A 24609-nucleotide genomic window follows, 5' to 3' on the forward strand; every position below is an offset into this window, starting at 1 on the left:
CAATGCGGGCTGAGGCTGGAAAGTGAAACATACAGCCAGCTTGCAACTTGCACAAGCACATTACACATTGCAGCAACTTACCAAGCACATTAAACATTGCAGTAACTTACCTTACATTAAATTATTAAATTCCCTCCCTTCCCCGCCCCCCCCCCACAATGCCGGTCCCCGCACCTATCCCCAGCTGAATAGCCTCTCGGTCCCCGCACCTATCCCTGGCCGAATGGCCTCCCGATGCCGGTCCCCACACCTATCCCAGGCAGAATGGCCTCCCGATGCCGGCGCATCTATCCCTGGCCAAACGGCTCCCCCTCCCTCGCCCCCCTACTCTCTTTCTCACCTCTCTGCTGCTGCTGCTCGGGCCCTGGAACTGCATCTGCTGCGCCTATTTTCTTAACTCACCAGAAGGTTTTTCCACAGTCTTAAGAAGAATTGGAGTAAATCGGAGCTGGCCAAACTTGCTTAAATGGCCAGAATTGGCGCGGGTGGCAGGTTACTCTGACACAAAAAAAACGAACCTAAATAAATCGTAACTAACTGAGTTATATTGGCGCACATTGATTGGAGAAACTTGTATTTTTTAACTTAAGCCAAAAAAAGCGGCGCATGCCAAAAAAAGGCGCAAATCTCTGGGGAAAATTGAGCCCAAAGAACCAACACCTCATCACTGATCCAACAGCACAGGTCCCTGGTTTCGACCTCCCTCTAAGACAGTGGTCAGTGCTCAACTGATTCTGCACAGGGCATGGACAATGCGGCCACCTGCTCCACAAGTGGATGATGAGGGACGACTCGAAATGCGACTGTGGCTATATGTCCCAGACCATGGAACACATCACATCAACCTGCCAATAAGATCTGTTGCTGGAGGCAACTCCTTTCTTCACCCGCCATCTCAGGAGGTCATCGAATGGATAGCCAAACTAGACATTCCATTTAAAGCTTTTCCCGTCCTACAAAACAACAATGCTTGCATGGCTCTATCCCAGGGATAGAGTGGTTTCTCTGCTGCTATGGATGCTGGGTAAATAAATCCCCATTCAAAAAAAGCCATATTTCTTTCACACAATCTGTTGCTGCCTTGCACTGACCTGCATGCACTGACCTCACCAGCCTCCGAATCAAGTAAAGTGCATAAGAACAGCGAGAGGGGCCATCCTTTCTTGCCCCCGCGGCACGCCCATACATTTTTTCAGCCCCCGACCCTGCCATCGTCTTCCCTTGGCTTTTGATGGTGGATCCGTTTCTTTGGGGAGTGAAGGTGGATGGCTGGCCTGCGTCTATCTCTGTCTCTGCTGCTCTATAAAGTGAGGGACAGGACTGTGAGTCCCAGTTGTCAATCAGACTGCAGTTTCACTCCTACACATAATGTGGCCTTCCGTGTTTTCCCTCCCAAATATTCTCAATCCGTTCTAAGACTTGCCTTTGGAAGCACAACCTGTCATCACATTGTCCTGTTCGTGCTCTAATGCTGATAACTAGAACCAATAAACCCAACTCATTACTGAAGTTCCACTCTGTTGCAAGTCAGTGGTTTGATATGAAACGGGAATTTAAACTGCAAAACTGTTAAGTGAACAGAGCTAAATGCTGGTGTGTGGTTGGGGGATTCTTGGCATTGTTAGAGCTGGTTAGGTGCTGATCATAATGGTTCTTCAGCTGGTTCTTCAAGATTGTTGGGAAAATTTTTACACCTGCAAAAAAGGGACAGCTGATGCCAGTCCCTAAGGTGTCTCATTTACAGCTTTCACTGTACTTAATATGTTACCTAGATTGCTTTATATAATTGCAACCTTAGTTTTAGTCACTGATCGAATGCTCCTTCCTGCCTCAACATTGCCCAGTTTATTTTTGTACAGACATATTTAGCAATATGACTATTTATTGGAATCTGAATTTCTCTTTTTTTAGATTTCATCGTACTGTATGACCAGAGGGTCATTTTATGGAAGATGGTATAAGCAGAATTTTTTTCTTTTTTGTTTCTCTCAGGAGAATACATGGCCGTGTTGGGATGGCGTTAATGTCTATCATGATGCTTCAACCATCTGTAGGACGTTGAAGAAAGTGCTTAACTTGGAGGAAAGTAGTTCATGAGAAGTAACAGTGCCCAGTAGTCATTGGAAAACTGATTTGAAGTCAACACTAGATTTATCTGGGATTCATCTAGACGAGGTTATGAGTAAGAATGTGATTGGGGAATATTGAAAGTATCATAGATGTAGAAATATTCTACCAAAAAAAGAATCACATCCAGTCATGAATGGTGGTATATAGTTATACAATGAACAGAAGGAGGAGGCTCCATGAGCATCCCCATCCACAATTTTGGCAAAGCCCTGCATGCGAGTGCAAAAGACAAGGCTGAAGTGTTTGCAGTCATCTTGAGCCAGAAGCGCCAAGTGGATGATCCATCTCGGCTTCCACCTGAATGAAGTCAGTCTTCAGCCAATTCAATTCACTTCATGTGATATCAAGAAGCGGCTGAGTGCACTGTATACAGCAAAGGCTATGGACTTCGACAACATCCCAGTTGTCTTGCTGAAGACGTGTGCTCCAGAACTAGCTGTGCCTCTAGCCAAGCTGTTCCAGTACAGCTACAACACTGGCATCTACCTGACAAAGTAGAAAATTGACCATGTATGTCCTGTTCACAAAAAGCAAGACAAATCCAATCTGGATAATTACCACCCCATCAGTCTACTCTCAAACATCAACAAAGTGATGGAAGATGTCGATGATATCTTCCATCAAGTGGCACTTACTCACCAAGAACCAATGCTCAATTTGGGTTCTACCACGACCACTCGGCTCCAGACCTCAATATAGTCTTAATCCAAACATGGACAAAGGAGCTGAATTCCAGAGGTGAGGTGAGAGTGATTGCCCTTAACATCAAGGCAGAATTTGACCGAGTATGGCATCAAGGAGCTCTAGTAAAATTGAAGTCAGTGGGAATCCGGGGGTTCACTGGCTGGAGTCATACCCAATGTTCCTGCTAAATTGCGCGGCCGCGCGGTCATGTGCAAAGTCCTGCACAGACAGGCCTCTCGCCGACTTTTCTATTATAGAACTGCGCATGTGCAAAAATGTGAATAGGTCGCGCATTGATGGAGGCAGGCCGCGCAGGAGACAGTGTAGCTTATGGGGACGGTGGTCATACCTAGCGCAAAAGAAGATAGTTGTGGTTTTTGGAGGCCAGTCATCTCAGTCCCAAGATATCACTGCAGGAGTTCCTCAGGGCAGTGTCCTAGGCCCCACCGTCGTCAGCTGCTTCATCAATGACCTTCCCTCAATCATAAGGTCATAAGTGGGTTTGTTCACTGATGATTTCACAGTGTTCAGTTCCATTCGGAACTCCTCAAATAATGGAGCAGTCCATGGCCGCATGCAGCAAGACCTGTACAACATTCAGGCCTGGGCTGGTATGTGGCAAATAACATTCGCACCACACAAGTGCCAGGCAATGACCATCTCCAACAAGAGGGAGTCTAACCACCTCCCCATGGCATTCAACGGCAATACTATCATCGAATCCCCCACCATCAACATCCTTCCCTCTTGGGCGGGGGGCGGGGGGGGGGGGGGAGAGAGTTCGCCATTGACCAGAAACTTAACTGGACCAGCCACATTGATACTGTGGCTACAAGAGCAGGTCAGAGGCTGAGTATTCTGTGGTGAGTGACTCATCGGACTCCCCAAAGGTTTTCCACCATCTACAAGGCACAAGTAGGAGTTTGATGGAATCCTCGCCACTTGCCTGGATGAGTGCAGCTCCAACAACTCAAGAAGCTCTTCACCATCCAAGACAGAACAGCCTGCTTTATTGGCACCCCATCCACCACCTTAAATATTCACTCCCTCCACCATCACCTGCAAGTTCCCCTTCAAGTCACACACCATCCTGACTTGGAAATATATCTTCGTTCCTTCGTCGTCGCTAGTTTAAAATCCTGGAGCTCCCTCCATAACAGCACTGTGGGAGTACTTTCACCACACAGACTGCAGCAGTTCAAGAAGGCGGCACATCACCATCTTCTTGAGGGCAATTAGTGAGGGGCAATAAATGCTGGCTTTGCCAGCGACGCCCACGTCCCACGAACGAATAAATAAAAATAACCAAATAGAAGGGAGAAAAGCAGGCTTAGTAAGCAGTACGAAAGAAAAGTAGTTTGTTGACTCGGTACTTAAAATACTGTTTGTATATTTTAACCTACTGCCAGATTGGAGCCCCAGTAGATTTAATTAGAAATACTGTAGTAAAAAGTCTCTCGTATCTTAGCGGCATAAGAAAAAGCTTATTTTCACATCTGAAATTTTCAGATAAATGTACATTGCAGTGCTACTGTATAAATATTCACCATTAGAATATAAATAAGTTGCTATTTAAAATCATTCAGATTCTACAATGAGACTAGCAAAGAGGGCTTGAACAAACCATCCGGAAGTATCAGCCACATGCAGGCGTGGTGGTGCATGACGCGGCACTTTGGGAGGAAGTGTGGTGTGGTGCTTTGTCAGGCACCCAAGCTTTGTTAGTTAATCTCTCCAAATAAGGACATAGATGGGAACTGTAAGTGCGACATCAGTTGCGTTTCATTTGAAAGTTAATGTTGGCCTTTTAACACTGATGGATACAGCAGTTGTAAGTATTTGAAAGCGTAATGCTTCCATTTTTCATACGGTTTAGGTAAAAGTTCAGAAATGAATCGCCTGGATTGAATTTTTCATTCAGAAGTTAATAACCAAAGTTATGCATTATGGTCGACCATGTTTGAGGTATATCCTTGCATTTTGCTAAGATTAGCCTTTTATCAGTACTATGCAAGCAACATTGTCTTTAATTAGGTTCTACTCTATGCAACCTCTCTTTCTGAGTAAGCAATTAAGATTTCAACATGATTTCTAGTCTCTTACAAGTATCTTTAGTTAACAGTAGTTAGCAATTGGTATTCAATTTGTATATTTAAACAGTAGAGTGTAAAAGTATGACAGCATTCTTCTATTTTAAAATGTGTAGCAGCTTACCAGTTGCATACGATGCATATATTTTACTACATTTATTTATCAATATATTTTAAGTCTACTGCATGTTTTGTATTATTTCACTTGTTCCAGTTGCATTTTTGCATCAGACCCCCAGTGGAAACCAGCTTTGGAATGAGTTAGAAATTGTATTCAAGAATGCCTTTTTAAAAAAGACTATTTTAACCAATTTATTTAAGTATTAAAAGGGTTCTTTTGCCATTTTGTTGCGATCTGTTGCATGGCAAAATGGCAATTTTATTTTCCCATGGAAAATTGTCTTTCTCATTCACGCTATATTGAGCAAGGGCCAATTCTGTGTGATGAACATTTGAAAAAGGACCAACTGTTCCATTAAACCCATCCCACCCCAGCATGATTTAACCTTTACACACCCATCACATCTGTCTTCCTTCTTATCCACCCCCTTTCCCCACTTCGGTGATAGATTTTCCTGGGAGAGGCAAGGAGAAAAATACCATTGACCAATTTAGGAAAAAAGTCTTGGAAGTTAATCTCTGAGCCCTGAAGATGATCAAGCAAGCTTCAGGAGACCATAGTGACTGGATGATGCAACCCACAATGATCCATCTACCTTCGATATGTAGAGATCTTTGTTGCTCTCAACAACTCGTCCAGTTTCCTTTGGAATGAATCCTTGCAATGAATCTGCAATTGCTGTACGTGCCAGCAATATATTCCAGAGGTCATTCACTCTACAAAAATAAGTACCTTGCAGCATCTAACCTAGGTTTAAGCTTTTGTGACATACTTATTCCCACTGGTCCTCCCTAACTTTTCTAGCTCAAATAGCTTAGCTACTTGGACATAACCAAATCCTTTTATTTACTTCCATCATATCTCTTGGGAAGTCTAGGCTTTTCCATAGTATAAAAAAAACTCCAACTCTCTAAGCCTGTCCTGGTTACTAAACTAGGCATATGGGCTGTTTTCTGTACCTTTTCCAGGATCTCTATATCCACCACCACGTGAGGGTATTAAAACTAGATACAGTATTGCAAATGTGGCCTGATCAAGGCTTTGTACAAAGTGTTTCTAGTTTGGTATTTAAATGCATCCTAATGCCCTCTTTGCTTTTTACAAAGCCTTGCTATTGTATACTGGTCATGGACCTTCAGTGAATCATACACTAAAGTACTTCTCCTGGTCAGCAGCCTTGAGCATCCAATCCTGCATTCTATATGCATACTCTAAATTGCCTTATCCAAAATCATCATGCTACATTTGTCTATATTAAAAGACATCTGGAGAACACGTGCCAATTCCCCCATCTTTTCATCCATGGTCCTTACACCAGCACATACCTTTGTGTCATCTGCAAACTTGCTGGTAGTGCTTCCTCTGCCTTCATCCAGCTTGTTGATAAAGATGAGCAATGACCTAACACTGATTCCTGTGGGACTCTACTAGTGTCCCCAAGTCAATAATAACTACATTTTATCTGCACAAATGTTCCTTATCCAACCCAAAATCTGACCAGTAAACCTACAAGACTCATTCTAGCTTTGTAGCCTTTTGAGCAGAACTTTTACAAAGGCTTTTTGAAAATCTAAATTACATGATGTTGACTGTTTTCCAACATCCACCAACTTTGTAACTTCCTTTAAAAAAAATTATATAATCAAGTTGGTAAGACGGGACTCCTTTTCTCAAAGCCATGCTGAGACTCCCAAATACACCCTTCACTTTCCAAATGATTATATAGTGCATCTTTAATGATCCTTTCTAGACATTTGCCTATAAAGTAATAGGCCAAAAGTTTCTTGGTCCTGACTTATTACTCTTTCTAAATATTGGTTCCATAGGCCTCTCGCCAGTCCATGAGAAACATCCCAAATGCCAACAAGCCAATAAATATATGAGCAAGTGGCTCAGAGTATTTTATCCACTCTGCAAAACATTTTCAAGTTACTTTTGACAAATAATGCCTACAAATTAACTTCATTAAATTGCTTTTGAAATAATAGATTTCTTTGGATTTTAATTGTAAATTATTAAGGGAAATTGCAAAGCAGGAAGAACACATTACCGCAGAATGCTCCAGTTTATAAAGCTCCATTTCAGTACTATATTCTAATATTGCTGGCCCTGATTTTTGAATTGCTGTGCATTGAATAATCCCTCAAACATAAATCAGCCTATTTTTTGTCAAAAGTAATGTGAAAATGGTTTGCAAAGTGGATAAAATACAGTCAAAATAAATTCTTTGCAATCACCACCACTCCAACTTAATCTGGTTCCATAAAGCTTTCTCACAAAATATTACACCTCCTGGTTAAAAAAACCTGCTGTCCTTTCCATCCACTAAGTAGAATTTTTCACTGTAATCATAAACCAATAGTATTGTGAAAGTAAGCCGAAGATGGGCAGCATTTCTAGTGTGTAAAACATGATACTAGAGAGGTATGTTAGTACAGTAATGAATAAACTTGAATGAACTAATTCTAGTGCATGAAACTGCAAATAAAGAATTAAATTATTTAATTGAAATAAGCTTTTAGAACCTGGACTATTTAAATTAAACCAATAGTGTTTTCATTTTAAAAGCTTGCCACATCCTGTTCTGTCTCTTACAATAAGTTTGAAGCAGGAAGTAACATTTGTGGCAACTTCAAGTTCAAAGGCCACTAGTTGTAAAAAGGAATAAAAAGATAATGTTAAAAAGATATGAATTGCTGATTTATTTTGTATTAAAATGCCTTAATGTTAAAATTCCTTTGAATCATTTAATCTCTCCGTAATTGTGGCTTTCCAAGATAGGTTATAATGTTGTTAATGTAGCAGTCTCGATAATTTCCCCTTATCCTTTGACTGTCCGTACAGAACAGTTACTGATTTTTTTTATTGATCCAATTTGAACGCAACAAAATTTCAGTCTGAGTCAATGTTTAGGTACAGTGCTACAAAATTGTAAAGGTGAACTGTCTTTGCTAGCTGGCATTGTTTCCCAGGGTGGTGTATGAACTAAATCTAAAAAGTGTTTCTTTTTTTGGACAGAAAAAGACCTTTACAGATTTTGTATGTGAGGGGTATGAGGTTACCAACGTCTCTTAATTTATCGTCACCACAAATTGCACAAAAAAACACTCTTTTATATTGGTCTTTTAAGTCGGATTCTGAGAGTCAGATACCAGACTTCCGGAATCCAATTTACGAAAAGACCAATACAAAAGGTCCTAAAAGCTGGTTTGAAGGCAGCTGACTGCCACCGGTGCTGCACGCCATTATGTAGTGCTTCCCTGCCCTTATTTCCATTTATGTAGCACTTCAATTTTCTGGCGGGATCTCTGGAGTAAAAACACATCCCACTCCATTGGTGCAGCATAATAACACTCAGCATAGTGGTACCATGTTGGTGCTTTTTTCAGTTAGTACTGTACATATATGCAAAAATGGATTTTAAAAATCTGTACATTTCTAGTGCTTAATATTATGAAGTAGAAATAGGAAAATGAAGTTGAAGGCAAATTCCTTAATTCAGTAGTGTTTTGTAATAAGGAAACCTTATTTTATAAAATCTCTAATTTTAGATTTTATTGCAACAATATTACTGTCCTCAAACTGTTAACCAAAAATGAACCCTTGTATCTGTACATTACAAAGTTCTCCATCACTTTATTTGACATTTTCAGCAAACACCTGTGTAAAATGAATTTCTAAATAATGCTGTTATTGGGCACAGAAAATTGTGCATAGATTCTTGCTGCTTTTGAATCTGATTCCGTTCTGAACAATATTTCGATCTCAAAAGTAATATTTTACCATTTTATGAATGGCTATGTAATCTCCCAGTATTACAGCAACAAATGTTCTGTATATTTGGGTCTTTCCGTCACATAGGGTGATGTATACGAGGTCATTTTGTTATAGCTTGTAAGCCCCTTTTTCTGTCACATGACATGGCAATTACTGCCCAACAATATGGCTACAACTTTTCATGTGGAGAGAAATTGGGTTGTGATTAGACGAGCTTTTCTCATTAAAATATTACAGCTGCACACTCAGCCTAAGAATCTGAGCTGGATTGAAACTTGGGTCCCAGTGGTTTAAGGAAAGTGTGTTCATTTAAATTGGCAATCTATCTTAACTGTGTAAACTTAGAGACAGCTTGGGTGCTCTGAATCCACTTGGAGGGGGAGAGGAAGGATCCATTTGCATTTGGCTTTATTGGCTGCCATCAACTTGCAGCCCCCACCCCTAAGGTGGAGTAGGCAGGGAACATGAGTTAATTTACTGCATCTTGACGGTCCGCGTTGCGGAATTGGAGCTGAGGGTGGATTCACTCTGGAACATCCACGATGCTGAGAATGACGTGAGTATCACGTGTAGTGAGTTGGTCCTACTGCAGGAGAAGGGTCCACAGCCAGATAGGGAATGGAAGACCAGCAGGAAGAGCAGTGCAAGAAAGATAGTGCAGGGATCCCCTGTGGTCATCCCCCTGCAAAACAGATACACCACTTTGAGTACTGTTGGGGGGGAGGGCAGCAGCAGCCAAGTTCATGGCACCGTGGCTGGCTCTGCTGCACAGGAGGGCAGGAAAAAGATTGGGAGCGCGATAGTGATAGGGGATTCGATGGTGAGGGGAATAGATAGGTGTTTCTGCGGCCGCAACCGAGACTTCAGGATGGTATGTTGCCTCCCTGGTGCAAGGGTCAAGGATGTCTCGGAGCGGGTGCAGGACATTCTGAAATGGGAGGGAGAACAGCCAGTTGTCGTGGTGCACATTGGTACCAACGACATAGGTTTAAAAAAAGGGATGAGGTCCTACGAAAATAATTTAAGGAGCTAGGAGCTAAATTAAAAAGTAGGACCTCAAAAGTAGTAATCTCGGGATTGCTACCAGTGCCACGTGCTAGTCAGAGTAGGAATTGCAGGATAGCGCAGATGAATACGTGGCTTGAGCAGTGGTGCAGCAGGGAGGGATTCAAATTCCTGGGGCATTGGAACCGGTTCTGGGGGAGGTGGGACCAGTACAAACCGGACGGTCTGCACCTGGGCAGGACCGGAACCAATGTCCTAGGGGGAGTGTTTGCTAGTGCTGTTGGGAGGAGTTAAACTAATATGGCAGGGGGATGGGAACCTATGGAGGGAGGCAAAAGCAAAAGACAGAAAGGAGATGAAGAAAAGTGGAGGGCAGAGAAACCCAAGGCAAAGAACAAAAAGGGCCACTGTACAGCAAAATTCTAAAAGGACAAAGGGTGTTAAAAAAACAAGCCTGAAGGCTTTGTGTCTTAATGCAAGGAGTATCCGCAATAAGGTGGATGAATTAACTGTGCAAATAGATGTTAACAAATATGATGTGATTGGGATTACGGAGACGTGGCTCCAGGATGATCAGGGCTGGGAACTCAACATCCAGGGGTATTCAACATTCAGGAAGGATAGAATAAAAGGAAAAGGAGGTGGGGTAGCATTGCTGGTTAAAGAGGAGATTAATGCAATAGTTAGGAAAGACATTAGCTTGGATGATGTGGAATCTATATGGGTAGAGCTGCAGAACACCAAAGGGCAAAAAACATTAGTGGGAGTTGTGTACAGACCTCCAAACAGTAGTAGTGATGATGGGGAGGGCATCAAACAGGAAATTAGGAGTGCATGCAATAAAGGTGCAGCAGTTATAATGGGTGACTTTAATATGCACATAGATTGGGCTAGCCAAACTGGAAGCAATACGGTGGAGGAGGATTTCCTGGAGTGCATAAGGGATGGTTTTCTAGACCAATATGTCGAGGAACCAACTAGGGGGGAGGCCATCTTAGACTGGGTGTTGTGTAATGAGAGAGGATTAATTAGCAATCTCATTGTGCGAGGCCCCTTGGGGAAGAGTGACCATAATATGGTGGAATTCTGCATTAGGATGGAGAATGAAACAGTTAATTCAGAGACCATGGTCCAGAACTTAAAGAAGGGTAACTTTGAAGGTATGAGGCGTGAATTGGCTCAGATAGATTGGCGAATGATACTTAAGGGGTTGACTGTGGATGGGCAATGGCAGACATTTAGAGACCGCATGGATGAATTACAACAATTGTACATTCCTGTCTGGTGTAAAAATAAAAAAGGGAAGGTGGCTCAACCGTAGTTATCTAGGGAAATCAGGGATAGTATTAAAGCCAAGGAAGTGGCATACAAATTGGCCAGAAATAGCAGCGAACCTGGGGACTGGGAGAAATTTAGAACTCAGCAGAGGAGGACAAAGGGTTTGATTAGGGCAGGGAAAATGGAGTACGAGAAGAAGCTTGCAGGGAACATTAAGGCGGATTGCAAAAGTTTCTATAGGTATGTAAAGAGAAAAAGGTTAGTAAAGACAAACGTAGGTCCCCTGCAGTCAGAATCAGGGGAAGTCATAACGGGGAACAAAGAAATGGCAGACCAATTGAACAAGTACTTTGGTTCAGTATTCACTAAGGAGGACACAAACGACCTTCCGGAAAAAGGGGTCAGAGGGTCTAGTAAGGAGGAGGAACTGAGGGAAATCTTTATTAGTCGGGAAATTGTGTTGGGGAAATTGATAGGATTGAAGGCCGATAAATCCCCAGGGCCTGATGGACTGCATCCCAGAGTACTTAAGGAGGTGGCCTTGGAAATAGCGGATGCATTGACAGTCATTTTCCAACATTCCATTGACTCTGGATCAGTTCCTATCGAGTGGAGGGTAGCCAATGTAACCCCACTTTTTAAAAAAGGAGGGAGAGAGAAAGCAGGGAATTATAAACCGGTCAGCCTGACCTCAGTAGTGGGTAAAATGATGGAATCAATTATTAAGGATGTCATAGCAGCGCATTTGGAAAATGGTGACATGATAGGTCCAGGTCAGCATGGATTTGTGAAAGGGAAATCATGCTTGACAAATCTTCTGGAATTTTTTGAGGATGTTTCCAGTAAAGTGGACAAAGGAGAACCAGTTGATGTGGTATATTTGGACTTTCAGATGGCTTTCGACAAGGTCCCACACAGGAGATTAATGTGCAAAGTTAGAGCACATGGGATTGGGGGTAGTGTGCTGACGTGGATTGAGAACTGGTTGTCAGACAGGAAGCAAAGAGTAGAAGTAAATGGGTACTTTTCAGAATGGCAGGCAGTGACTAGTGGGGTACCGCAGGGTTCTGTGCTGGGGCCCCAGCTGTTTACATTGTACATTAATGATTTAGACAAGGGGATTAAATGTAGTATCTCCAAATTTGCGGATGACACTAAGTTGGGTGGCAGTGTGAGCTGCGAGGAGGATGCTATGAGGTTGCAGAGTGACTTGGATACGTTAGGTGAGTGGGCAAATACGTGGCAGATGAAGTATAATGTGGATAAATGTGAGGTTATCCACTTTGGTGGTAAAAACAGAGAGACAGACTATTATCTGAATGGTGACAGATTAGGAAAAGGGGAGGTGCAACGAGACCTGGGTGTCATGGTACATCAGTCACTGAAGGTTGGCATGCAGGTACAGCAGGCGGTTAAGAAAGCAAATGGCATGTTGGCCTTCATAGCGAGGGGATTTGAGTACAGGGGCAGGGAGGTGTTGCTACAGTTGTACAGGGCCTTGGTGAGGCCACACCTGGAGTATTGTGCACCGTTTTGGTCTCCTAACTTGAGGAAGGACATTCTTGCTATTGAGGGAGTGCAGCGAAGATTCACCAGACTGATTCCCAGGATGGTGGGACTGACCTATCAAGAAAGACTGGATCAACTGGGCTTGTATTCACTGGAGTTCAGAAGAGTGAGAGGGGACCTCATAGAAACGTTTAAAATTTTACGGGTTTGGACAGGTTGGATGCAGGAAGAATGTTCCCAATGTTGGGGAAGTCCAGAACCAGGGGTCACAGTCTAAGGATAAGGGGTAAGCCATTTAGGACCGAGATGAGGAGAAACTTCTTCACCCAGAGAGTGGTGAACCTGTGGAATTCTCTACCACAGAAAGTAGTTGAGGCCAATTCACTAAATATATTCAAAAGGCAGTTTGATGAAGTGCTTACTACTCGGGGGATCAAGGGGTATGGCGAGAAAGCAGGAAGGGGGTACTGAAGTTTCATGTTCAGCCATGAACTCATTGAATGGCGGTGCAGGCTAGAAGGGCTGAATGGCCTGCTCCTGCACCTATTTTCTATGTTTCTATGTTTCTATCTATGATGGAATTAAATAGCGATATAAATGCTTTGAAATCTTTTTCTCAGTTGATTGAAGATCATTTCTGGATCATTTGTGCTGTGTAACTATTTATGTTGTTTCTGCAAAAAATCTTCAGTTTGCTGTGAAAGTGGCCTTTGGTTATTTTCCTGTTTCCTGTAGGTTTTTTTTTGCCCGTTATATTTGTAATGAGCCAAATTTGCATAACAGATGGTCACAAACGCAGAGTGTGTAAGTGTCAGAAAATGCCAAAGTGCAAACCACCACTGAGCATTCCAGATTTTACTGCACAAATAACATTGGCTTTACAACTGGTTTAGTAAAATGTGAAGAAAACTACTCTTTAGCTGTCATTTACTGTTTTAACATGGTGCTTTAATTTCATCACCTGTACAGCTAGCTAGTAGAGGAAGTATAGCCTACGAAATTGCCCACAATCCTGTCTGTTATCAAGGATGTTTTTGTTACTGTTACTGGTGTCTCTTATCCATTATTAGTATTTTAGAACACATATCTGCGACCACATATCCGCTCCATCAACAACTTGTATGTAAATAGCGCCTTTAACATAGTAACGTCCCAAGGCGCTTCACAGGAGCGTTATCAAATAAAATTTGACACCGAGCCACATGAGATATTAGGACAGATGTCCAAATACATACTTCCACCTATGTAACATCACCCGTCTCTGCCCCTGCCTCAGCTCATCTGTTACTGAAACCTCATCCATGCCTTTGTTACCTCTAGACTTGACAATTCCAATGTTCTCCTGGCCGGCCTCCCATCTTCCACCCTTTGTAATTGGTCCACCATTGGTGGCCGTCCCTTCAGCTGCCTAAGACCTAAGCTCTGAAACTCCCCTATCCCCTACACCTCTTTGCCTCTATCGGATTGACATCCAGGAATGAAAACTTTTTTCAGTGAAGGCACTTGACTGATAGCTGAATGCTTTTATTTGAATCTGAGTTGGCAGCTTTGTATGTTGAATCTCCAAATGCTGATAGATCAAGGATTTTTACCTAATTTCACGTTACATCTGTACCTGTATCAGCTATATAAGCCAGATGGATAGAGCTGCTATATGGTGGACCTTTACGCAGGTGTCTTTTATTGGGCAGGTGAGTTTCCTTTCACTGCTGTTGGGTGTCTCAGCAACTTGGCTGAGCACTGCTGAACTTGGTCCATATCGGACAGCAGAGTTCAAACCAAAGAGATTGGTGTTCAGTTAACCACAACACGTGTTGCTCTCACAGCGACCTATTGCCTCATTGAAATTTATCTTAACCTCATTGTCCTTTTACTTTATTTATAAAACCCAAAATGCATTTGCCATTTGTTCTTTGGCTTTTCTTAACTTCATTTGCACATTGAAGAAATTCTATATTTACATCCTTAGGCCTCAGTGTTTCATAGTTCATGCCAAAGGGTGTCTTAAAGATACCTACAAGAGTGATGAAATGTTGACCTCATCACTATCTCTCGCGATGTCTCCACTGCCTCTGATTTGTCACATTGCTTGTCCCACATTCACTATTAGATTGTACGAGCAGAAATTTTCTCAAATTAAATGTTAGGAAGACTGAAGCCATTGCATTCGGCCCCCCACCCCAAACTCAGTTCCCTAGCCACCGATTCCATCCTCCTCCCTGGCTGAAGGCTGAACCAGATTGTTCGCAGCCTCTGTGTCCTATTTGACCCTGAGATGATCTTCTGTCCCCATATTCTCTCCATCACCAAGACTGCCTAGTTTCACCTCCGTAATATCCCCTGTCTCAGCCCATCTACTGCTGAAACCCTCATCCATGCTTTTGTTACCTCCAGACTCGCCTATTCCAATGTTTTCCTGGTTAACTTCATATCTTCCACCCTCTGTAAACTTCAGCTCATCTAAAATCCTGCTACTCGTATCCTAACTCGTACCAAGTCCATCTCGTCCATCACCCCGTGCTCGCTGACCGACATTGGCTCCCGGTCCAGCAACGTCTAGAATTTAAAATTCTCATTATTGTGTTCAAATCTCTCCATGGCATCGCTTCTCCCCATTTCTGTAATTTCTTCCAGCCCTACACCCTCCAATAACTCTGCTTTCCTCAAATTCTGACCCCTTGTGCATTCCCAATTTTCATTGTTCCACCATTGACGGCCGTGCTTTCAACTGCCTAGGCCCTAAGCTCTCGAATTCCCTCCTTGCCTCGCTCCTTCTTTGAGACACTCCTTAAAACCTATCTCACCTGTTCTAATAACTCCTTCCATGGCTCAGTGTCAAAACTTGTTTGATAATGCTCCTGTGAAGCACCTTGGAACGTTTTACTACGTTAAAGGTGCAATGTAAATGCAAGTTGTAGTTGGTGATGGCATGTGGGTTCTCAACAGGCAAGGAAGGAAAATGCTGGAGGATGTGATAGGATAGATACAGAGAAACTATTTTCTAGTCGGAGAATCCAGAACAAGAGGGCATATTCTTAAAATTAGAGCCAGGTAAATTCGAAGTGAAATCAGGAAGCACTTTTTCAAAAAAAGGGTTATGGAAATCTAGAATTCTCTCTTTCCCCCAGTTGAGATTTTTAAGACTGTGATCCATAGTTTTTTTGTTGGATAAGGGTTTCAAGGGTAGTGGAACAAAGACTGGTTAAAATGGAGTCGAGGTACAGATCAGCCATGATCTAATTGAGGTTTGAGGGACTGATGGCCTACTGCTGTTCCCATATTCTAATCTACTGTAATTTAACTTTCGTTAGCTATGCAGCAGAATGGGTGGAGGCTTGGGAGCTGGTCTCCAATTCTTTCTGTTACTCAGTAAAGATGAATTGTGCAGGGAAACTCATGGAGACAGGGAAATTATTTCTGAAAGAAGAAATTGTGTAAGAAGACTGAAGGAGATTTACAATAAAAAAAATGTCATGGTGCACCAGCACAATAACAGATCGGACAGTTTCCTTCATTTTCTAAAAATACTTGAATGTTTCTAGATTGAAAGCTTATAAAAGTCTTTATAAGTAGAATATATATTGTATGGGCAACAATGTGTGGTAAGTATTTTTACTCTTGAGGTGACAATAAGTCACTCTGGACGTTAACTCTCCGTTACATAGATATTTATCCTACCTTCCTGCTGGCCCTCGCTAAACTTATTTAAAATCTTCTATTTATCAGGATTTCATTTGAAAGCCTGGCTTGTACTGTATATACAAGTGCTGGTCGCTGGAATCATTCCAGTAAAAATAGTCTTGGTCCAGGAGATAACGAATGTCGGATATTGGTTTTCTCAACAGCAAATTTTATCTGCGTTTACACAGTGGTGCAGAAGAGCTTTGTGTTAAATCTGAATAATATCTAGAAAAGTATTTTAGGATTTAATACTTTGTTTTAAACTAACTGTATCCTTTTGATTTTGAATTGTTGGTTATTTTTTAAAGTTATTTTTAGATAAATTGCATGTATTTTAGTGTGGTCTGATAATTTAATGTCTAAATAAAATGATGGACACAATAGTTGTGTGACATAAGTATGGAAAAGTACTGTTTTATTTATCATTTGTACTTTTTAAACTCTAGATTCTAACCTCACTACTTCAACTGCATGTGAACATCCAACTGGAATTGTAAGAAGATCTGGCCTACTGGTAAATATTTGCTCATCTATTGTATAGCTAATCTTTGTTTTCATATACTATCCTCCTTGGGGCACTGTTCAGTTGAGCATTTCAGCTTTTAAAAAGTAATTAAAAAATATTATTTGATCTCAAGTTTTGGCCTGACATTATTTAGGCCTTTTATTTTTCACATGTTAACGATGACGAGAAAAAAATGAAAGTTGCTATATTTCCTCGTATTTTCTTTGTCAGCGTTGTTTATGACAGACCTGGTTTCATTTTACTCATTATTGAAGAGATTTATATTCTAGTCCCATTCATCTGGCCAAGAATACTCCAGCTTACTCTGAATAAGCTGAAAGTCCTTCAATAAAATTCATTAATATCTTCCCCTTTCTCCAGCAGTTGAAAATCAAACCGATAGGTGTCCTGTTTGAATTACAGAAGCATGCTGTGTTTTTTTTTAAGGCTGAGGCATTCTTTTATTTATATATTATACATGTGTTTATATAACATATAAAATGGGTGCAGGAGTAGGCCATTCATCCTCTCAAGCCCGCACCACCATTCAACATCGGGGACATTCTTCTTGCATCTAACCTGTCCAGTCCCGTCAGAATTTTATATGTTTCTATGAGACCCCCTCTCATCCTTCTAAACTCCAGTGAATACAGGCCCAATCGATCCAGTCTCCTCTCATATGTCAGTCCTGCCATCCCAGGAATCAGTCTGGTGAAACATTTAAAGATCACGTGGATGAACTTCAGCAATTGTACATCCCTGTCTGGAGTAAAAATAAAATGGGGAAGGTGGTTCAACCGTGGCTAACAAGGGAAATTAAGCGTAGTATTAAATCCAAGGAAGAAGCATATAAATTGGCCAGAAAAAGCAACAAACCTGAGGACTGGGAGAAATTTAGAATTCAGCAGAGGAGGACAAAGGATTTAATTAAGAGGGGGAAAATAGAGTATGAGAAGAAGCTTGCCGGGAATATAAAAACTGACTGCAAAAGCTTCTATAGATATGTGAAGAGAAAGAGATTAGTGAAGACAAACGTAGATCCCTTGCAGTCGGATTCAGGTGAATTTATTATGGGGAACAAAGAAATGGCAGACCAATTGAACAAATACTTTGGTTCTGTCTTCACGAAGGAAGACATAAATAACCTTCCGTAAATACTAGGGGACCGAGGGTCTAATAAGAATGAGGAACTGAAGGATATCCTTATTAGGCGGGAAATTGTTAGGGAAATTCATGGGATTGAAGGCCGATAAATCCCTGTGGCCTGATAGTCTGCATTCCAGAGTACTTAAGGAAGTGGCCCTAGAAATAGTGGATGCATTGGTGATCATTTTTCAACAGTCTAGCGACTCTGGATCAGTTCCTATGGACTGGAGGGTAGCAAATGTAACACCACTTTTTGAAAAAGGGAGGGAGAGAGAAAGCGGGTAATTATAGACCGGTTAGCCTGACATCAGTAGTGGGGAAAATGTTGGAATCAATTATTAAGGATGAAATAGCAGCGCATTTGGAAAGCAGTGACAGGATCGGTCCAAGTCAGCATGGATTTATGATGGGGAAATCATGCCTGACAAATCTTCTGGAATATTTTGAGGATGTAACCAGTAGAGTGGACAAGGGAGAACCAGTGGATGTGGTGTATTTGGGCTTTCAAAAGGCTTTTGACAAGGTCCCACACAAGAGATTGGTGTGCAAAATCAAAGCACATGTTATTGGGGGTAATATACTGACGTGGATAGAGAACTGGTTGGCAGACAGGAAACAGAGAGTTGGGATAAACGGGTCCTTTTCAGAATGGCAGGCATTGACGAGTGGAGTGCCGCAGGTCTCAGTACAATATACATCAGTGATTTGGATGAAGGAATTGAGTGTAATAACACCAAATTTGCAGATGACACTAAACTGGGTGGTGGTGTGAGCTGTAAGGGAGACGCTAAGAGGCTGCAGGGTGACTTGGACAGATTAGGTGAGTGGACAAATGCATGGCAGATGCAGTATAATGTGGATAAATGTGAGGTTATTCACTTTGGGGGCAAAAACACGAAGGCAGAATATTATCTGAATTGCGGCAGATTAGGAAAAGGGGAGGTGCAACGAGACCTGGGTGTCATGGTTCATCAGTCATTGAAAGTTGGCATATAGGTACAGCAGGCGGTGAAGAAGGCAAATGGTATGTTGGCCTTCATAGCTAGGGTATTTGACTATAGGAGCAGGGAGGTCTTACTGAATTTGTACAGGGCCTTGGTGAGGCCTCACCTGGAATATTTTGTTCAGTTTTGGTCTCCTAATCTGAGGAAGGACGTTCTTGCTATTGAGGGAGTGCAGCGAAGGTTCACCAGACTGATTCCCGGGATGGCAGGACTGACATATGGGGAGAGACTGGATCGACTGGGCCTTTATGCATTGGAGTTTAGAAGGATGAGAGGGGATCTCATAGAAACATATACAATTCTGATGGGTCGGGACAGGTTAGATGCGGGTAGAATGTTCCCGATGTTGGGGAAGTCCAGAACCAGGGGACACAGTCTTATGATAAGGGGTAGGCCATTTAGGACTGAGATGAGGAGAAACTTATTCACTCAGAGTTGTTAACCTGTGGAATTCCCTGCTGCAGAGAGTTATTGATGCCAGTTCATTGGATATATTCAAGAGGAAGATAGATATGGCCCTTCTGGCTAAAGGGATCAAGGGGTATGGAGAGAAAGCAGGAAAGGGGTACTGAGAGAATGATCAGCCATGATCTTATTGAATGGTGGTGCAGGCTCGAAGGGCCGAATGGCCTACTCCTGCACCTATTTTCTATGTTTCTAAGAACCTTCGCTGCACTCCCTCAATAGCAAGAACGTCCTTCCTCAGATTAGGAGACCAGAACTGAACACACTATTCCGGGTGAGGCCTCACCAAGGCCCTGTAAAACTGCAGTAAGACTTCCCTGCTTCTATACTCAAATCTCCTAGCTATGAAGGCCAACATACCATTTACCTTCTTCACTGCCTGCTCTACCTACATGCCAACTTTAAACGACTGATGTACCATGACACCCAGGTCTCGTTGCACCTCCCCTTTTCCTAATCTGCCGCAATTCGGATAATATTCTGCCTTGGCGTTTTTGCCTCCAAAGTGGATAACGTCACATTTATCCACATTATACTGCATCTGCCATGCATTTGCCCACTCACCTAACCTGTCCAAGTCACCCTGCAGCCTCTTAACGTCCTCCTCACAGCTCACACCGCCATCCAGCTTAGTGTCATCTGCAAATTTGTAGATATTACACTCAATTCCTTCATCCAAATCATTGATGTATATTGTAAATAGCTGGGGTCCCAGCACTGATCCCTGTGGCAAAACCCACTAGTCACCGCTTGCCATTCTGAAAAGGACCCGTTTATCCCAACTCTCTGCTTCCTGTCTGCCAACCAGTTCTCTATCCACGTCAGTATATTACCCCCAATACCATGTGCTTTAATTCTACACATCAATCTCTTGTGTGGGACCTTGTCAAAAGCCTTTTGAAAGTCCAAATACACCACATCCACTGGTTCTTCCTTGTCCACTCTGCTAGTTACATCCTCAAAAAATTCTAGAAGATTTGTCAAGCATGATTTCCCTTTCATAAATCCATGCTGACTTGGACCGATCCTGTCACAGCTTTCCAAATGTGCTGCTATTTCATCTTTAATAATTGATTCCACATTTTCCCACTACTGATGTCAGGCTAACTACCTGTTTTCTCACTCCCTTTTTCAAAAAGTGGTGTTACATTAGCTACCCTCCAGTCCATTGGAACTGATGCAGAGTCGATAGACTGTTGGAAAATGATCATCAATGCATCCACTATTTCTAGGGCCACTTCCTTAAATATTCTGGGATGCAGACTATCAGGCCCCGGGGATTTATCGGCCTTCAATCCCATCAATTTCCCTAACACAATTTCCCGCCTAATGAGGATTTCCCTCAGTTCCTCCTTCTCACTAGACCCTCGGTCCCCTAGTATTTCCGGAAGGTTATTTGTGTCTTCCTTTGTGAAGACAGAACCAAAGTATTTGTTCAACTGGTCTGCCATTTTTTGGTTCCCCATTATGAATTCACCTGAATCTGACTGCAAGGGACCTATGTTTGTTTTCACGAAACTCTTTCTCTTCACATATCTATAGAAGCTTTTGTAGTCAGTTTTTATGTTCCCAGCAAGCTTCCTCTCATACTCTAGTTTCCCCCTCCTAATTAAACCCTTTATCCTCCTCTGCTGAATTCTAAGGGCCCAAGTTTCCACATGATTTGCGCCTGATTTTTAGGAGTAACTGGTGGAGAACGGACTATCTTAGAAATCGCAATTCTCCACATTTTTTTTCTGCAGTTCTGGTCAGGTAGAACAGTTCTACTTTGGAACAGAATTTTTTCTTCAAAAGGGGGCGTGTCCGGCCACTGAAGCCTGATTTGAAAGTTTCCACAGTGAAAACGTACTCCAAACTAACTTAGAATGGAGCAAGTGAAGATTTTTGTAGAACTGAAAAAACCTGTTCTACACTTTAAAAAATCAGGCGCAGGTTACAAATTAGGCGTCCAGAACGAGGTGGGGGGTGGGGGGGGGAAGGGAACTCATTAAATTCTACAATAAATCCTTATTTATACTTCTACAAATATTATACAAATAAATCCAACCTGAATAAACATTTATAAGCAAAGAAAAGATTAAATAAACCATCTTCCTATCTGTGTGAAAGTGCTTCAGGCAGGGAGAATGATGCAGTCAGCCTGAGGCGCCCGTTCTTCCCGCGGTGGGGGGGAGGAGGCGCCCGTTCTTCCCGTGGGTGGGGGAGGAGGCGCCCGTTCTTGCGGGGGGAGGAGGTGCCCGTTCTTCCCACGGGTGGGGGAGGAGGCGCCCGTTCTTCCCGCAGGGGCGGGGGGGGGGGAGGCGCCCGTTCTTCCCACGGGGGGGGGGGGGGGAGGAAGCACCCGTTCTTCCCGCGGGGGGGTGGGTGGAAGAGGCGCCCGTTCTTCCCGGGGGGGGGGGGAGGAGGAGACAGTGAGAAGGCTGCAGGAAGCCTCAGTGCTGATGGCAATGTGCTTTTATTAAAAAATGTTCAAAAATTAAACAGCTACAAAGAACTACAAAAATGGCCGAGTGCCAATGTTTCCTGCACACTGCGCGTGCGCGAACGCTACAACGCGCACGCGCAGCGTTGCCGGCAGGAAAAAAAAAATTTAAAAAGTACCCGCCCCCTCCCACTTACAAAATCGGCGCGAGTGTAGGCTCCGCCCCCCTGGGTGCCGCGCCAAACAGACAAGGAGCTGCAGGATTCTCCAGAATCGCAAATTTTTTTTAGGCGCGAAAAACGGGCGCCCAGCTTGGAGGGGCGCCCGTTTTTTATCGTGTGGAAACTTGGGCCCTATATGTCTCCCAGTCCTCAGGTTTGCTGCTTTTTCTGGCCAATTTATATGCCTCTTCCTTGGATTTAACACTATCGTTAATTTCCCTTGTTAGCCACGGTCGAGCCACCTTCCCCGATTTATTTTTACTTCAGACAGGGATGTACAACTGTTGAAGTTCATCCATGTGATCTTTAAATGTTTGCCATTGTTTTTCCACCGTCAACCCTTTAAGTATCATTCATCAGTCTATTCTTGCCAATTCACATCTCATACCATCGAAATTAACTTTCCATAAGTTCAGGACTCTAGTCTCTGAATTAACTGTGTCACTCTCCATCTTAATAAAGAATTCTACCATATTATGGTCACTCTTCTCAAGGGATCTCGCACAACAAGATTGCTAATTAGTCCTTTCTCATTACACATCACCAGTCTAGGATGGCCAGCTCTCTAGTTGGTTCCTCGACATATTGGTCTAGAAAACCATCCCTAATACACTCCAGAAAATCCTCCTCCACTGTATTGCTACCAGTTTGGTTAGCTCAATCTATATGTAGATTAAAGTCGCCCATGATAACTGCTGTATCTTTATTGCACGCATCCCTAATTTCTTGTTTGATGCTGTCCCCAACCTCACTACTGTTGTTTGGTGGTCTGTACACAACTCACACTAGCGTTTGGTATTTCGCAGCTCTACCCATACAGATTCCACATCATCCCAAGCTAATGTCCTTCCTTACTATTGTGTTAATTTCCTCTTTAACCAGCAACACTACCCCACCTCCTTTTCCTTTCTGTCTATCATAGAAACATAGAAAATAGGTGCAGGAGTAGGCCATTCGGCTTTTCGAGCCTGCACTGCCATTCAATGAGTTCATGGCTGAACATGCAACTTCAGTACCCCATTCCTGCTTTCTCGCCATGCCCCTTGATCCCCCTAGTAGTAAGGACTATATCTAACTCCTTTTTGAATATATTTAGTGAATTGGCCTCAACAACTTTCTGTGGTAGAGAATTTCACAGGTTCACCACTCTCTGGGTGAAGAAGTTTCTCCTCATCTCGGTCCTAAATGGCTTACCCCTTATCCTTCCTTTATGTTGAATACCCCTGGATGTTGAGTTCCTAGCCTTGGTCACCCTGGAGCCATGTCTCCGTGATGCCAATTATATCATATTCATTAATTCTTGAGGCATTTTGCCCCTTTTTGGAGTTCTCTCCACTATATACTATCTAATCTCCAGCCAAGGAGGAAGGCTGGAGCTCTTTCCAGTGACGTGCTAGATCTTGGCTACTGTATGGTTTGCTAAATGACCGAAGGTATTTCCTTCCTTTACTTTTTCTCTCCTCTGTGTGCAAGATCTGGCTTCTGCTTGATGCCACCCCATGATGGAGATGGCATTACTGAGACAGAGAGCTCAACCTATGGAGGAACATGGCTGCGAGCCAATATCTCTTACTCTGGCACAGGATTTTGGGCATCAATGCACAGCCAAAAGAGTTACTTTCCAAAATGGGTTCTTTTTACTTGATGATACAATATGCATGCCGATGTACTTTTTATGGCATTTTATCCACTGTCTATTCTACACAGCTTTCACAAGATCATTGTGGATGAGAAAGGCCATTCATCCCATTTTCTTTCACCTATCTAAAATACACTAGGGTCCCTTCATTACAGTATCTGATTTGTGAGTGTTTCTCATATTTCTGATTTTGAAAACCACCTAAATATTAAAACATTGTTTTTATCTGCCCCTGTGTATTGCCAGTTTATTTCATCACTGATTTACTTGTGATGAATATACCTAATGAGAAAGAGGTCTGATGTATTTGTGACTTATTACTTTATTTAAAGGAATACTGTAGGTGTAGAAGAGATCTAGGGAACGTTCTAATGTTCTAGGAGGAAAACTATTAGCTATTCAGGTTTTGAGGTTAGGAGGTCATTGTGTTATTGCGTTATTATGCAGTGAGTGCCACAGCACTCTGAAGTGCTGCAATAAACACTTCATTTCACATTGTAAAATGACCTTTGCTGAAAGAAGCTAAATCATTGACTGAAGTAATTCAAATTGATAACTTAGTTGAAGTAATACAGTACTTGTGGTCTGTAAATATATATAAGAGGACAATATATGTACATAGACTTAAATTTCTGAGCTTAACCTCGATAGGAAATTTCACAGGGATTGATAAGAGGTGGTAGAAGACCTTAGTGCAAGATTTGAAAGATACAAACTTTTGTGAGAATATAAACATATAAAATTAGGAAAAGTTTCTTATAATTTGTCCAATACCTATAAAGGCCCCAAGTTTCCACATGATTTGCTCCTGATTTTTAGGAGCAACTGGTGTAGAACGGAGTATCTTAGAAATCGGAATTCTCATCATTTAGTTTGCTCCAGTTCTAGTCAGTTAGAACAGTTTCACTTTGGAACAGAATTTTTTTTTCAAA

The 24609-nt window shown here is 42.4% G+C and overlaps 1 protein-coding gene across 15 annotated transcripts in view; it reads left to right on the forward strand.

The window, feature by feature from the left end:
* The window catches only part of fam49bb (family with sequence similarity 49 member Bb), a 253404-nt gene that overhangs the window by 130787 nt on the left and 98008 nt on the right, over positions 1–24609 (forward strand). For 14 of the 15 annotated variants that reach the window (XM_070888514.1, XM_070888524.1, XM_070888517.1 and 11 more), the window contains exon 2: positions 16722–16789. The gene's annotated coding sequence lies outside the window, so the exon portion shown is untranslated. Of the gene's footprint in view, positions 1–4557; positions 4646–16721; positions 16790–24609 lie in introns of those variants that run through there. The other variant, XM_070888513.1, reaches the window with a different exon arrangement.

This window comes from Pristiophorus japonicus, chromosome 1 (genome assembly GCF_044704955.1).
Source record: "Pristiophorus japonicus isolate sPriJap1 chromosome 1, sPriJap1.hap1, whole genome shotgun sequence".
NCBI lineage: Eukaryota > Metazoa > Chordata > Chondrichthyes > Pristiophoridae > Pristiophorus > Pristiophorus japonicus.